Source organism: Haliotis rufescens, unplaced genomic scaffold, assembly GCF_023055435.1.
Source record: "Haliotis rufescens isolate VD_foot unplaced genomic scaffold, xgHalRufe1.0.p SCAF_1, whole genome shotgun sequence".
Classification (NCBI taxonomy): Eukaryota; Metazoa; Mollusca; class Gastropoda; order Lepetellida; family Haliotidae; genus Haliotis; species Haliotis rufescens.
In genome coordinates, this window is record NW_025963779.1 from 65,399,883 (window position 1) to 65,413,275 (window position 13,393).

General features: G+C 39.0%; 1 protein-coding gene across 1 annotated transcript in view; it reads left to right on the forward strand.

The window, feature by feature from the left end:
• Positions 1-294: 294 nt before the first annotated feature.
• Positions 295-13,393, forward strand: part of LOC124142382 (probable G-protein coupled receptor 139) — a 65,603-nt gene continuing 52,504 nt past the window's right edge. The window contains exon 1 of the mRNA XM_046510817.2: positions 295-551. The gene's annotated coding sequence lies outside the window, so the exon portion shown is untranslated. The remainder of the gene's footprint in view (positions 552-13,393) is intronic.

Sequence of the window (13,393 nt, forward strand, 5' to 3'; positions counted from 1 at the left end):
TCAAGCATGCCACTGAATATTCTATATGTAATTTCGCAGGATATCCTGACTGTGCTCATATATATTATTTTATGTCCATTTCAAGATATTGCCCGCTTAGAAGCACGTCATGATCATATATATTACTCAATCTCATTGTTCCAGTTTAAGGCAACCGGTCATTCTAACACACCATGAACACACAAAAACATTGTGTGCCTTCACGAGAGCCACAGTTGCCTGCCAACAGCGTAATAACTTGTGTCGGTGCCTTAGACTGGCACTATATCTACCAGTGTAATGTTGACAGTGCTCGGACAGTTCTGTCATACTGAAACCAACTACTCCCTCTGAGACGTGTGATTGGCTGGAGCCAGCTATATGAAATACAACACGCGGAAGTTATTGAGCGATGGTGAACAAACTACACTGAAAGGCTAAACCGAGTTTCGTTGGCCACAACTGACTTCAAATAGGCTGGAATGTCGATCAGCCAGCTTACCGAACATTGAGCCGTGATGACGCAAAGATGACGGACTGTTAGCTTCATCTCCATTCCAGTCATCTGTAAGGTAAGTCTTCATAGTAATATTTCAATATATCTATCTACGTAAACATTTGGAAAATCAATTCCGACACTGCGGTGGGGGTCCATTTGAACACATTCAATTATATCAATTCAAATAATGTTTCCTGTAAAGTCTGCGGAGGAACTATTTATACTATCTATGTACAGCGTAGATATGCTGATAAATGATTTACTTCGAATATCCTTGTTTTTACTTCTACGTAGGTGGCTCAGACAACTCAATCATGTACATGTTTATGTGAACACGTGAGTCACAAAAACATACAGAAATGGCACTACACCATATGAACATACGTCGTAGTAATTGCCAATATATCTGTTCGCTTTTAGACACTTGGACTGATCTACAAGTATGTAATATCATCATTCACCATTACATGCAGTATTAGTTATGTTATTGGAAGCGTAGTTGGAAAAGAAATCCCTTAATCTATTTAAAACAAATGTATGAACGAAATAACGATGAACTCTCGATTTGCCTATGAGGAAAGAAATCTAAGTGGCAATCACGTAACAGGATCCAACTGACGATGGGGATCAATACCTCTCAGTAATAATGAAAGTGATGAAAGGTGGTGTTTTCAATAGCTTCGTTAACTAATTTAACACTTTAAATCAAACGACGTGCAAACGACATGCATTTGTACCATGGGATCAATGGCATGATATTGACGAAGGAGAAATGCCAATTTCCTATGGTGTACAAAGAATTTAATTTGGCTCAATCTAATCCGTTTTCGGATGGAACATGTTATAATTCGTATTTCATCATCTTTTGACGGAGATCGATGACACGATAAAAAAAGACTTTTAATCCTCGAGGTCAGATGTGTCTCGCAGAGGGAGTAAATTACTTGCAGGAATAGACTATGATGCTTTCATCATGGGCGTGCTGCTTCGTGAAATATATTGACCAGATATTGAAACACACACTTGTAGTGTTTGATATATGCGGTATGTATTGGCATATGCCTATCACGTTTTACGTGGATCAAACACATACCTATTATTCTTTCCTAAAACATACCAATGTTATTGAACAATACGGTCCTCTCAACTTAGCACACCACCTCATTTTAAATATAAACGATCAAACCCTTTTCATAATCATAAGACATATCTGCTGAAAGCAGAGTCAATTGTACAATTTATTTGGCCACTGGTGAATGAGTGAGTTTGCTTTAACACCGCTTTGAACAATATTCCAGCTATTGCACTTCGTGTTTGCTTAATGTTGGAGGAAGTCCCGAAGATATACAGGTATCTGGCGTTTATTTCCTTGGTGCTGACAAACCTAGAACTATAATCGGGGCGAACCGGGATTCGAACCCACAGTCATGAGTCTGGCGTGCCCAAGGGGCGAATTGTGGCGCCTTAGACGATTTGGCCAACTTATCTTACCTATAGAGACACACCAGCTGATGTCTATGACTGAAGCTTTATCTTAGCATTTGAATGCTCTTTCCATTACAATTCAGACTATATATCCGACACCACGATTGTAAAATTATACATTCTGCGTTATTGTTCGAAATACGATAGAAATAATCAGGAACAGTTTACAATGAAACCCAAGACAGCGAATGACGTTACAGGTGATATTTACTGGTTTAACAGTGAGTCTCGCCATTCAATTTCGTAGACTAACTGAAGAATGAACGGATAAAGCACCAGAGCTGATGTGACCAAACATTATGAGAAAATATTTATCGGAGAGGTCTATCTCCCACAATGATCTGGTTGTGTCTGGCTTATCTATTTCAGAGGAGTTAACAACTTTAACGCAATCAAATTTGGATGTCTGTATATCTGGTCAGACAAGACAGTAATGTAGTGTCTGCGTATCATATGATAAATTATTGCAATGATTGGTTGGAATTGCGCACTGAAGTTAAATAGACGGTGGTATTAGAATCTACCAAAGATGTTTCTGTATTTTCATTTTCTTTATACTTATATTAATGTTATATCACGTGTGTATAATGTGATACGGTATTTAATGCAACTATTACAACATAACAACCAGCTGTAATGTCCAATGTTAATGATTTATCATTGATGGCCACCATGTACTATTTTATGAGTTTCAACTATCTGGTAAATAAAAGCGGCAAAACCATTTCCTCAATCGTAAGAAATCCCTCCTCAAACTAGAGTCCATTGAACGATACCGATTATATATTGAGCTTGACAGGTGTTTATGACTTTTATGAATCAGTATAAAAATTAATAGTGGTGATACCAGGAGTTTGCGAAAAAGGTGAGCGTATCCTGAGCGAGTTTGGCGCTCGGCATTAAGGGCCCCAAACAAGGACTGGTCGGCTCGGAGTCAGTATAGTGTGTCTGAATGGAGAATTCATGTTACAAGGCGGCATGATATCTCAGTGGGCTAGCACTGGCAGATCGGCATTAGTCCGGACTAGTACAAGCAGCAACACGCGTTGTAAGCAGCAAGTACACGTGTATGCTAGTCGCTATATAAGCGTAATGATCTTGAACGCAAAGTTCAACGCATCACCTGAACCAGATCTAGACAAACCAGAGGCTGATCGTCGTCGGGGTACACTGCAATATAAGCAGCCAGGTAACACATTGTTGGCACCCAATCCCCGTTTTGCTCTGGTCCGGCAAATATATGGGTTACTTTAGACCACTACTTCGTTATTCCCACATGGATGACCCGGAGGTGCAATTGTTATTGTCTGGTGAGGACCTCACTTGATGGTAATGGAAAGAAATGTTCCCGGTTTGCAATTGTTATTGTCTGGTGAGGACCTCACTTGATGGTAATGGAAAGAAATGTTCCCAAACGTATTATGCCGTGTGCCATGTCTATTCATATTATGTAAAAACAAATTGAGTTGTGACGACGAAAAGGAATTTACAAGCGCCAGTTAAAAAGGAACTATTGTTGACATCAACTTGTAGTTTATTGTATATTTAAATAATTATGAATATATACATTCGATACTTGTTTCTGTAGAATGATGACATGACAATGTTTGTCACAAATATTATTTGAATGAATATACACTAGAGTATATTTGTTCAATTTGATAAATGTCCATAAAATACAGCAGACGCCATATACAGCTGAGACTCCCAAATCAAATTACAGACCATCGGTTTAAAATTACGTATCATCGCCTGGATAAATTCATTGATTTGTGAGTTAAGTCCCAAAGGGCACTCCCTTGCACGTCACTGCGAAAAATTCGAAGCAGGCAAAACAAACATGGAGGATGATGCAGCGCGGAGCTTGCCATGTGTAACATATCTATTATCTGATGTGTGTGAATAGACTAGCTTATTAGTCGGGTGTTTGTGGTTCTGGACGAATAATGTAAATAATTGATCAGATGCGTTGTAAATGTTTGTGTATGCCCGAAAGGACGACGGTAATTGCTAGTCAATCTGTTCATCGCCGCATCAAAGCATGACATTTGCGTAAATAATACATTGATTTCAGGAACTGAATTAGAGTTAAACCGAACCGAAACCGTCAGCGTCAAAATGCAAATTATCTGAAACATGCACACATAGTGTTTGATTTATTAGGTTTGAAGAATGGTACAGACTACACTAAAGATTCTATTTTAATATCAAACAAACACATACTCCTTCTGGGAATTACATAATCACGTATTTTCTATTGCGGGAGATTGTTGACTTTTGTCGTGTCTACTTTACGCAGCGCCACACCTCCATTGGCACGGCGTTATACCATCGGCAATACCAACGGTGGTGTAGATACATGTATGTCTGTACATGTACTCGCGTATATATACACTATCATCATTAGCCATGACGCTACAGGTCACTGTAATGTGGAACACCGTTGTCTAATGTCCAGACTGCACGCGTACCAACAGTTATCAATACTTCTTTATTGACAGGAAAGGTTTCGTTTCTCTGACTGTTCCATTATTTCATTAAGTAGATCTAAGGTATTTTAAAGGTTACCGAAGTTCCGAGAAAGATGTTGGAATTTTGTTTCTGGTACAAACCGTATTCGACACAACGACTCAGGCACAATATTTAAAGTATGTAATACATCACATAATAGTATTATGGCGATTCTGTTAGAGATCAATGCTTCAGCTGAAGACTGTGTACTCAGTCTCTCAACAAATACATTTGAAGCTATCATGATAGAACAATCTAGGCAAATATATTTACTCAAAATGAAAAAGGTTTCTTGCAGATAAGGTACGTAGCATTTGAGTTCAATTGTTCGTATGTTTTCTCTACCAGAAGTGATTTATTACTCTTGATTCAAACCAAATGATAACAGCGAGCAAACACAACACATTCCCAAGGTTGTGTTCTTTGGATTAGAAAAGGGAAACTTTTTGTCCGCATCGGTAACTTGTTCACCCCCATTACTCCGGGGGTCAAGCAGTTGTATGTGGTTAATCTTAACATGGGGTTGATCACAGGTGATGTTCGTGTGGTCTTCAACACCCCATACCTGTCGTAGGAGGCGATTAAAGGGATGAGGTGGTCAGACTCACAGACTTGGTTGATGTACGTCATCGTATCCCAATTGCGTAGGACGATGTTCATGATGCCAATCATTGAATTGCCTGGTCCAGACTCAATTATATATATGCAGGCCACCTTCATGTAGCTGACATATTGCTGACTGTGGGCTTAAACAACAAGCAAACTGTAGTGTAGGATATTTGGTACAGATGTGATGCAACGTGCTTCTGAACGTGTTTGTTATCAAGTACGAGTTTAACACAGATTAAATGATGAAATGGTGTTTTACGTCACGTTCAAGAAGAGTATAGCTATTATATAGCGACGTGTGTGTGTGTGTGTGTGTGTGTGTGTGTGTGTGTGCGTGCGCGCGCTGTGGACAATTATTTGTAAAACCTTAGGCCAAATGATTTTCAAGGATTTGGAGGAACAAATTAATTTTTCCAATAGCCTTTACACATATCAGATGTTTAACCAAAGAATGTGTCTTTGATTGTATGGGCTGTTCATATTCTAAAACTGTAAGGATCAGCTGACGGCTTTACTGCCCTACTTCTGACAGAAGCAAGCAATTGTTCTCACAAACTGATATAATTTGATATGTTCTTATTTGTATCTATCGATTGCTAAAGATGAGTAGGAACGATAACAGCTTCAGAATAGGGATTGTCCGTGACGACAAAAGGAATCGTGCTCATCACGTCTTCTTGTTAATCAATCTACGAAGTCACTGGGGCATTAATGTGGGTACACTCACCATTTGGTTGTACCGTACGAGGATACCAAATGAAAGCAAGGAAATGTAGGTGATCACTAGGCGTATATGATGGTGCACATAAAAGGATCTACAAGCAATTTCTGCAAAGGGCCATTCAACGTACGATGTTTAAACTACACTGAAAGATAGCGTTACATTTTCTTCTCGGTAATCAGTATTACCTTTAGCGGAAAGTGGGGTATCGCTTTCTTCAATCTATAATAACGTATTTAAGTTTCTTTACATACATTCCATCAAAAGTAAGGTGGCTCCCAACAAAAGACAAATAGCCTGGCATGTTATGCCATTACGAGATTGATGTTGAAAACAGGCCTTATATCGGGCATATACATGGCTGCATGACAAAGCATAACAACCAAATCATTCGGTGCCTTCATCGCGTTTGGGAGATTAAGGATTGACGTCAAACCACCAAACACAGTGACATTGAAACAAATAGTGACTTTCAGTGCCCCGTAAATATCATCGAGCTCGGCTTTACATCAAGCCAGACACAACAAGGATTCGGTTACCGGATTTCAATACATTATCTCACCTCGCAAGAGATGCACACATTAAGCTGATGCGAGGTAACTATCACTGATCCACGGATGATGTGGAGTCGCTACTCTGTTAAATGCAGTGTCATATTTCATGTTGTTTAATGAAACTCGTGGCATTTAAATGAAAGAAATAGCTATTATAGATGTAACTATAATTTACCTATCAACAGTGTCTAGCTTTTACCTGCAAACACTATGAAGAGTAAAATATGAACTGCTTGAAAAGTTCAGTTCAGGTTGTTGCTCCTGGTGCCTGTTAACGAGTTTTGAACTTACCTATTCTTTCTCGCATCTAAAGGAAGTATTCTCAATCGCTAAGCACACTAATGTTCTTGGCAACGTCCTTAAAAGAATCATGATGTTCAACGGGAAACAAAACACCGTACTAAAATCGCATTAGCGCATTGTGGTAAGCATTGTAGTCTACAAGGTGTTATCATGGGCCCTTGTGCATTATGAAAAACGTCATTAGACATTTTACTTCAGACATTTACAAATGCAAATCTTTTGATTACTGGTATATGCAAATACCATGTTCATATTTCCATAACCTTATTGGTTTTGTCACTACAGCTTGAAAGGGAGAAGTTCTCGTTTTGAATTTTAAGAATATCAGACCGAAGTTGTATGCACTGTGCGTATGTAAATCTACCTTGAGACACAGTAGGACTATATCTCTCATTAGAAAGCTCTCCGGGCTCATTTTATGAATACAAAGCAATTCTTACTCATAGTCATATAACTGGAATACTGTTAAAAGCGGCGTTAAACCAAACTCACTCACTCATGACTTGTTTTTATTTTTACGGACCAATATTTCAAAGCTTTGTAATATATATCTTTCTCTGACACACTGATGTTCACATGTATAGTCATTATGTAGTCAAGTTCTACCGTACGTATAGCTTAGCAGAGCGTGTGAAGCAACTTCCAGCATCGTTTAAGTGAATACAAGCGACGCCCATATTTACATAATCATAATAATAATTTGCTAAAAGCAGTGTCAATTGTACAATTCCGGCTATATCATGTGCATGTGTTATGAAACACTATCAAATACTGATGATACCAGGTGTTCGTGAAAAGTTGAGCGTATCCCTCACCACCGGTGGCACCCATCACAAACACATGCTAAGGCAAGTCAACTGTTTACCTGAAGGAATATATAGAGCTGTACTGGGTTAAATCATAGTGGTATCATAATGTCAAACAACGTGTAATTGGGAGTTGGTCTGTGCATTTCAGTGTGAACCATAGTCAGTAATCAGCGAATTCGTGCCAGGAGAAAGGTCCATGATAAATAACTCAGCAGACATTGTGGAAATGCGCTTCACATTCCATTCCTTTCAACGAGAATAGGCATTTGTAACTATTCATTCCTGAAGTATTACAGAATATATTTTGCTTTAAACATATAATAGTAATCGCTTTATACAGGTTTAACGTTGTGGCAAGTTACAGGTAGGACTATGTCAGTTTACGTGGATAAATTCAGTAAGGATGTTGGATTTCAAGGAAATCTTTTCACTGGGTATGAATAATAAATCAATAACCAATTTATTGAATGAAAAAAGTCTTACCAATATTACAACTAGCTAGTCAGAGCTCACTTTCATTTCTGAAATGCCATTTTAATGTGAACATGTATTTCTTCAGTGAACACGTTTGATGGGACTGGGTGCATCTTATGGCTGACATTTTCGATGCTGCTTCTCAAAGAAGACAGCTTTCAAACCCACGTTCAACCGAGAAATTGTGGAAGTCACATGCTCTCTGGTGTTATTTCTATCCCCAAAATAATGATAGGAGCAGCTGTATTCACTTATAATTTCACGTCAATTTCCGAAACATGTCACACTTCCATATTTTTCAGGGTTATAATTTTAAGTGGAAACAGATATTAACAGACTTATTTTTTCAAGTAATGATATCCATGTCGTTTTTACGAATATAGCATGGAAACCCTTTAGGTTGTCTGTTCCTTGTGATTACAATCGCATTATACCAACCACGTTGTCACGCAATAACATGGACTCTGGGGAAATTCAGTTCTCATTAAGACACATATAGATCGAGACCCATCAATACATGTACAGTTTACATTATGACCGCCTGTTGCAAATCGCCGGGGTATGACACGATGCAGAAGTTACTTCAACAAAAATGTATGGTCCCCCACTCTTGCGTTTCTCCATAGACAGGGAATATTTCTGACTATCCCTCCACCTCCTCCATAATTCGTATTTGTTCATCCTGCCCAAAGGCCCGGCTTCTGTTCAGTGATTACTCAAGGTATTAGATCCAACGTCACTGTTACATCGCACAATCCTTGCTCGCAGAAACAAATTTTGCAGTGATCTGTATCAATTTACAGTATAATAACCCCATTAACGCTGAGATCGTGTATGGGATGGGATTTGTCTAAGGCACTGCTCATTTCCAACATAGTTTCGTCACATCTAGTTCATCATAATGTAATGTACGTCTATCAAACTACTTAGCGCTCCCACAAGATTAGTGTTGTTTTGTTAAATAGGCCTTGGTACTTTTATGGACCTCATAAGGGCGAAAAAGCGATTACAGAAAATTTGTTGTTCTGAAAGTGAACTTTTGCCATTCAAGTCACGATCTGTGTCACAGTTGCACTTTTATATTCACCATAAAAGGGTTACTTGCCTATGATACTTCGATACATCTTCGTACCTACATGTACATGTACAACAGTGATATATATTTGTTGTTGATGACTCAGGAATGAATGTATGTGATGTACTCGTGCATTTCATCACTCGGCAGTCCACTGAAACGGGACTGCTCTAAGGTTTTGTCGGAATTTCACCGTTGCCGTTGTCGTCGGGGCCTTTGGCGAAGTGATATTTCTTCAGAGCGCAATGATCGTTGACATTATAGGACATTCTACCATGGGTATCGTCCACATGGCCTTGGGGAATTCGTTTGGCACATATCGCTACAAGGTCAAAATCTCCAAATTAACATAAAGATCAAGGTCATAGAAAAACAGCACCACACATGTTCTCTTGAGGATTTGTAAAATAGATGTAGATTTGCCGGTTCGTGTTCTGTAGAGCTTATTTTGGATTTTCATTTGCTTTTAATATGTAATAATTATGAGCTGTACCTAATTGGATATAACTTAAGAATGACAAGTGATGATGGTGTTCTTAAACCAGAAGTAGGTCGCTCTGATCATCCAGTACCAGGTGTTCGCCTTAAAGGTTAGCTTATCCTGACTCACTGGTGGCACTCAGGGAAGCAGATGAGGCGATTTGATTAACTGGTCTCTTTTATTGCTGGTTCAACTGGGTAAATCAGTGGAAAGATATTGGTTATCAATGAGGGAGTGCAGCATTTCACATAATGTTTATACTTGAGATGACATTTGCTTTCACTTTTGATAACTTTTCCTGAACTTTTGAAGATAGAGATGTTACAATACCCATGGTATCCACGTTTTTGTTACACATGCCCAATGGATTAAGGAATGCAGCTGATTCTTGAGTGTGTCGTGTTGGATAGTTGAATTTGAAAAATCAAATGTTTCGATAGAACTGAACTTCTTTCTTTTCTGGTTGAGCAAATCTTTTCATGTTTGAAGTATCCACTAGTCTCAAACAATATTCCACTTGACTCAGAATATATATCAAGTTTGTCTTTTTAGCTTTATGGTCAATCAATGCGAATGGTATTTGGTGGTACAGTTGCTGGACCCTGCAATGGTTTTCATGTACGGGTTTTGGGTAAATTCGATTCCATTACAAAAGCCGACCCGTGTCGATTCCGGAGTAGAATAGGTCTTCAGCAACCCATACTTGCCGTAAAAGGTGACTATGCTTGTCGTAAAAGGCGACTAACGGGATCGGGTGGTCAGGCTCGCTGACTTGGTTGATGCATGTCATCGATCCCAATTGCGTGGATCGATGGTCATGATATTAATCACTGGATTGTCTGGTCCAGACTCGATTATTTACAGATCGCCGTCATATAGCTGGAATATTGCTGAGTGCAGCGTTAAACAACAAACCAACCAACCAACCATTACAAAAGCCAAATGGATTATTTCTTCATGTTTTAAAATCATGACAAATTTTATTAGAACTGATGCTTGGTTTGGTCAAATTTCTTCCTCAGCATAATTTTGATATGCCACATTTGTTAATTGCTTTGCTCAAATAATGATGCTTATACTTATGGTCTTGTTGATTGCAGCTTTTTCAGTGGGAACAACTACAAACTGTTCATGTATATTCTTGAATGCAGCCAGACTTCGAATGACAGCTGGCTGGGACAGCACGGGGATATTCCAATTCAATATTCTTTTTCTGCAGTTTGTGCATTCTACCAATGACAACATCGCGCACTGACCTAATCCACCCGGAGAGACATTCATCAGATCCATCGTGTCTTCTGGCCTATCTTTAGCATGCAATTTTGGGCGCGTGACGTCTGAATAATTTAATTCATCATCTCAAGTCGCACATTGTGTCAACTATAAAAAGTGGCATATTGTTTTTTGTTTGATGCTTACTATTCTGTCAAACGCAGTGGTGACTTTACCTCTAATGAAATATCTCCAAACCAACCAAAATAATATTTTAGAACTTTACGAATAATGCTTCTGACGAAGTCATACAAAAGGAGTACAGGAGTATATGTGCAGATTTATAGTTTGTCAGTAAAAGTTTTAGTTGAACATTTTTTACTACCCTTCTCCGAGAAAGTAAAGAGCATTCGCACGAGGCTCGACAAATACCAGTTAACAAAGTCATTAACGTATATAGTTTCCATATAAAAATTCCTAATCATCTTCCATTCAAATTCGCCCAAACCCTTGAAATCTTATTGACCCTATGTAGCCCCCCCCCCTGAAGCCTCTAATCGACTTAAATTGGCGAGTACACAGAATGAGTTGGTATGTCGGGTCACTGATGCCAAAGTCACAATCGCTATTTCATATACATTATTGGTCTCACTACTGTGTAAATCTAACTAATTATTCTTCACGGTTCGACTTTATATGATAACAATTTTTCGTAACCTAGGTTACAAACTTCTCTAATCAAATATATGTGCATTGTTGGAGGTGTTGGTTTGTCACAGACAAACATAGCTGCACATTTTTCTATAGATATTTATCCGGATGCATAAAACATGTTCGATACATAATATGTATGGCATGTCAGCTAGACGCTTCTCATTGATTCAGAGTAAGTACTCGTTCATATCAAGTGGCTGTATCATCTTTTCAATGAATCGCTGCATTCAAGGCAACTCGATGGTTCTGCAAATATGTCACAAAGGCGCACCGAATGGCTGCTGAGCATGTGTAATGTTTGATAAGACGCCGGCGACTATATGTATCTTGCGAATCGTTTGTTACAACTTCTCCCTATACATGTTTAAAAGTCATTGTCAATATGCATAGTCGGCTCCGATTGTGCCTGGTCTCGAATAATTACACATTTAATTCTAAAATAGACCATTTCTTTAGCCGTCGTCACTATTAGTTTGGTAACAGAAGAATAGTTGGAGAGGTGATGTAGCATATGGTTACGCGTGTGCTCGTCACACACTATGTGAAGCCCATTCTTTAGTTACACTTTCTGGAACATTGCTGCAATTGGGGTAGTAATAATAATTCTATGACTAATAATGGTAACAATAGATCCCACCACACTCGCCCTTCCCTCAATCGCTTATATTTACCAATTATGATGGGAGGGTGTTGATTGATTAATGAGGAGGCTCTTCATGAAATAATTTTCTTGTGCACTTTTGCACACATTTATTTGTCTGATGATTCTCTTGTGAAGCATGTCAAGACTCATGATGAAACAAGGCATTCCACAGTTTTCTAAAACGAGCCAAGGATGTGGGGCATAATTTCAATGTCAGTGTTGATTTTGTTGATGGTTCTGTACTGCTGGACGGTACAGAAATGAGTGTCAACCAAGCGAAGTGCCATGTCAAATCGGCCCAGACTCAGCAACCCTGCAGTGTCCTTCGCTTGGATGAAGACGGCTGGCCTGAAAAGTGAAACAGAAGGCTTTCTGTTTGCTGCTCAGGACCAGTCACTTCCCACTCGAAACCATCAATGTGTGATTTTGCATCACAATGTACAATTATGCAATGAATTTAATAAGACAGTTCAACACATTGTCAGTGGATGCCCAGCTTTGGCACAAACACAGTATCTTAAGCGACATGATGGTGTAGCGCGATCATTTTATTACCGTCTTTGCCATTCTTGTAGTTTTGACGCAGAGGTCCATCCGTGGTACGACCCGGAATATGTAGAGGGCTTCATGGAAAATGATAAATACAAAATTCTTTGGAATAGGCCCGTTTACAGCCTCAGACGTATCCAGGCCAACAAACCTGATCTTGTCCTTTTTGATAAATCCAATGAAATCATTTACATCATTGAGTTTTGTGTCCCTTTTGACAGTACTGTGATTGACAAGATTCAGGAAAATCATTGCAAATATGCGGACCTCGGTTTGGAAATGTCACGCTTGCATCCAAAGTTGTCCGACTCCCCATTGTTCCCAGTGCCTAAGGTTTGGTACATGTACCTCCTAATCTACTGACTGACATTGGGAGAGTATCCGGGTTTGATACTAGGACTATATTCCTTCTGACAACCTTGGTAATGCAGAAGGTTGCAGTGTTTGGGAAAAGTTCTGGGTGGGTTTGACCAGGCAGCTTTTCTGGGAGAAGTCCAATTCGCTGTCTGGGCTGTGTGTAGTGGGGGCAGGGCCCTGAGCTGATGATGAGCCTAACCAGCCTGACTGTGCCAGGATCAAACCCTCTTTGCTGCATTTTTTGTTTGAATCTGTAAATAATAATAATAATAATAATAATAATAATAATAATAATAATAACATGATAGAGCTGTACATGTGCCTCATAATCATCGTTTGCCAGTACATAACTTCATGAACATATTTATAATGCGCCACACTAAAGCATTGCTAAACGTCGCGTGATTTGTGACATGTG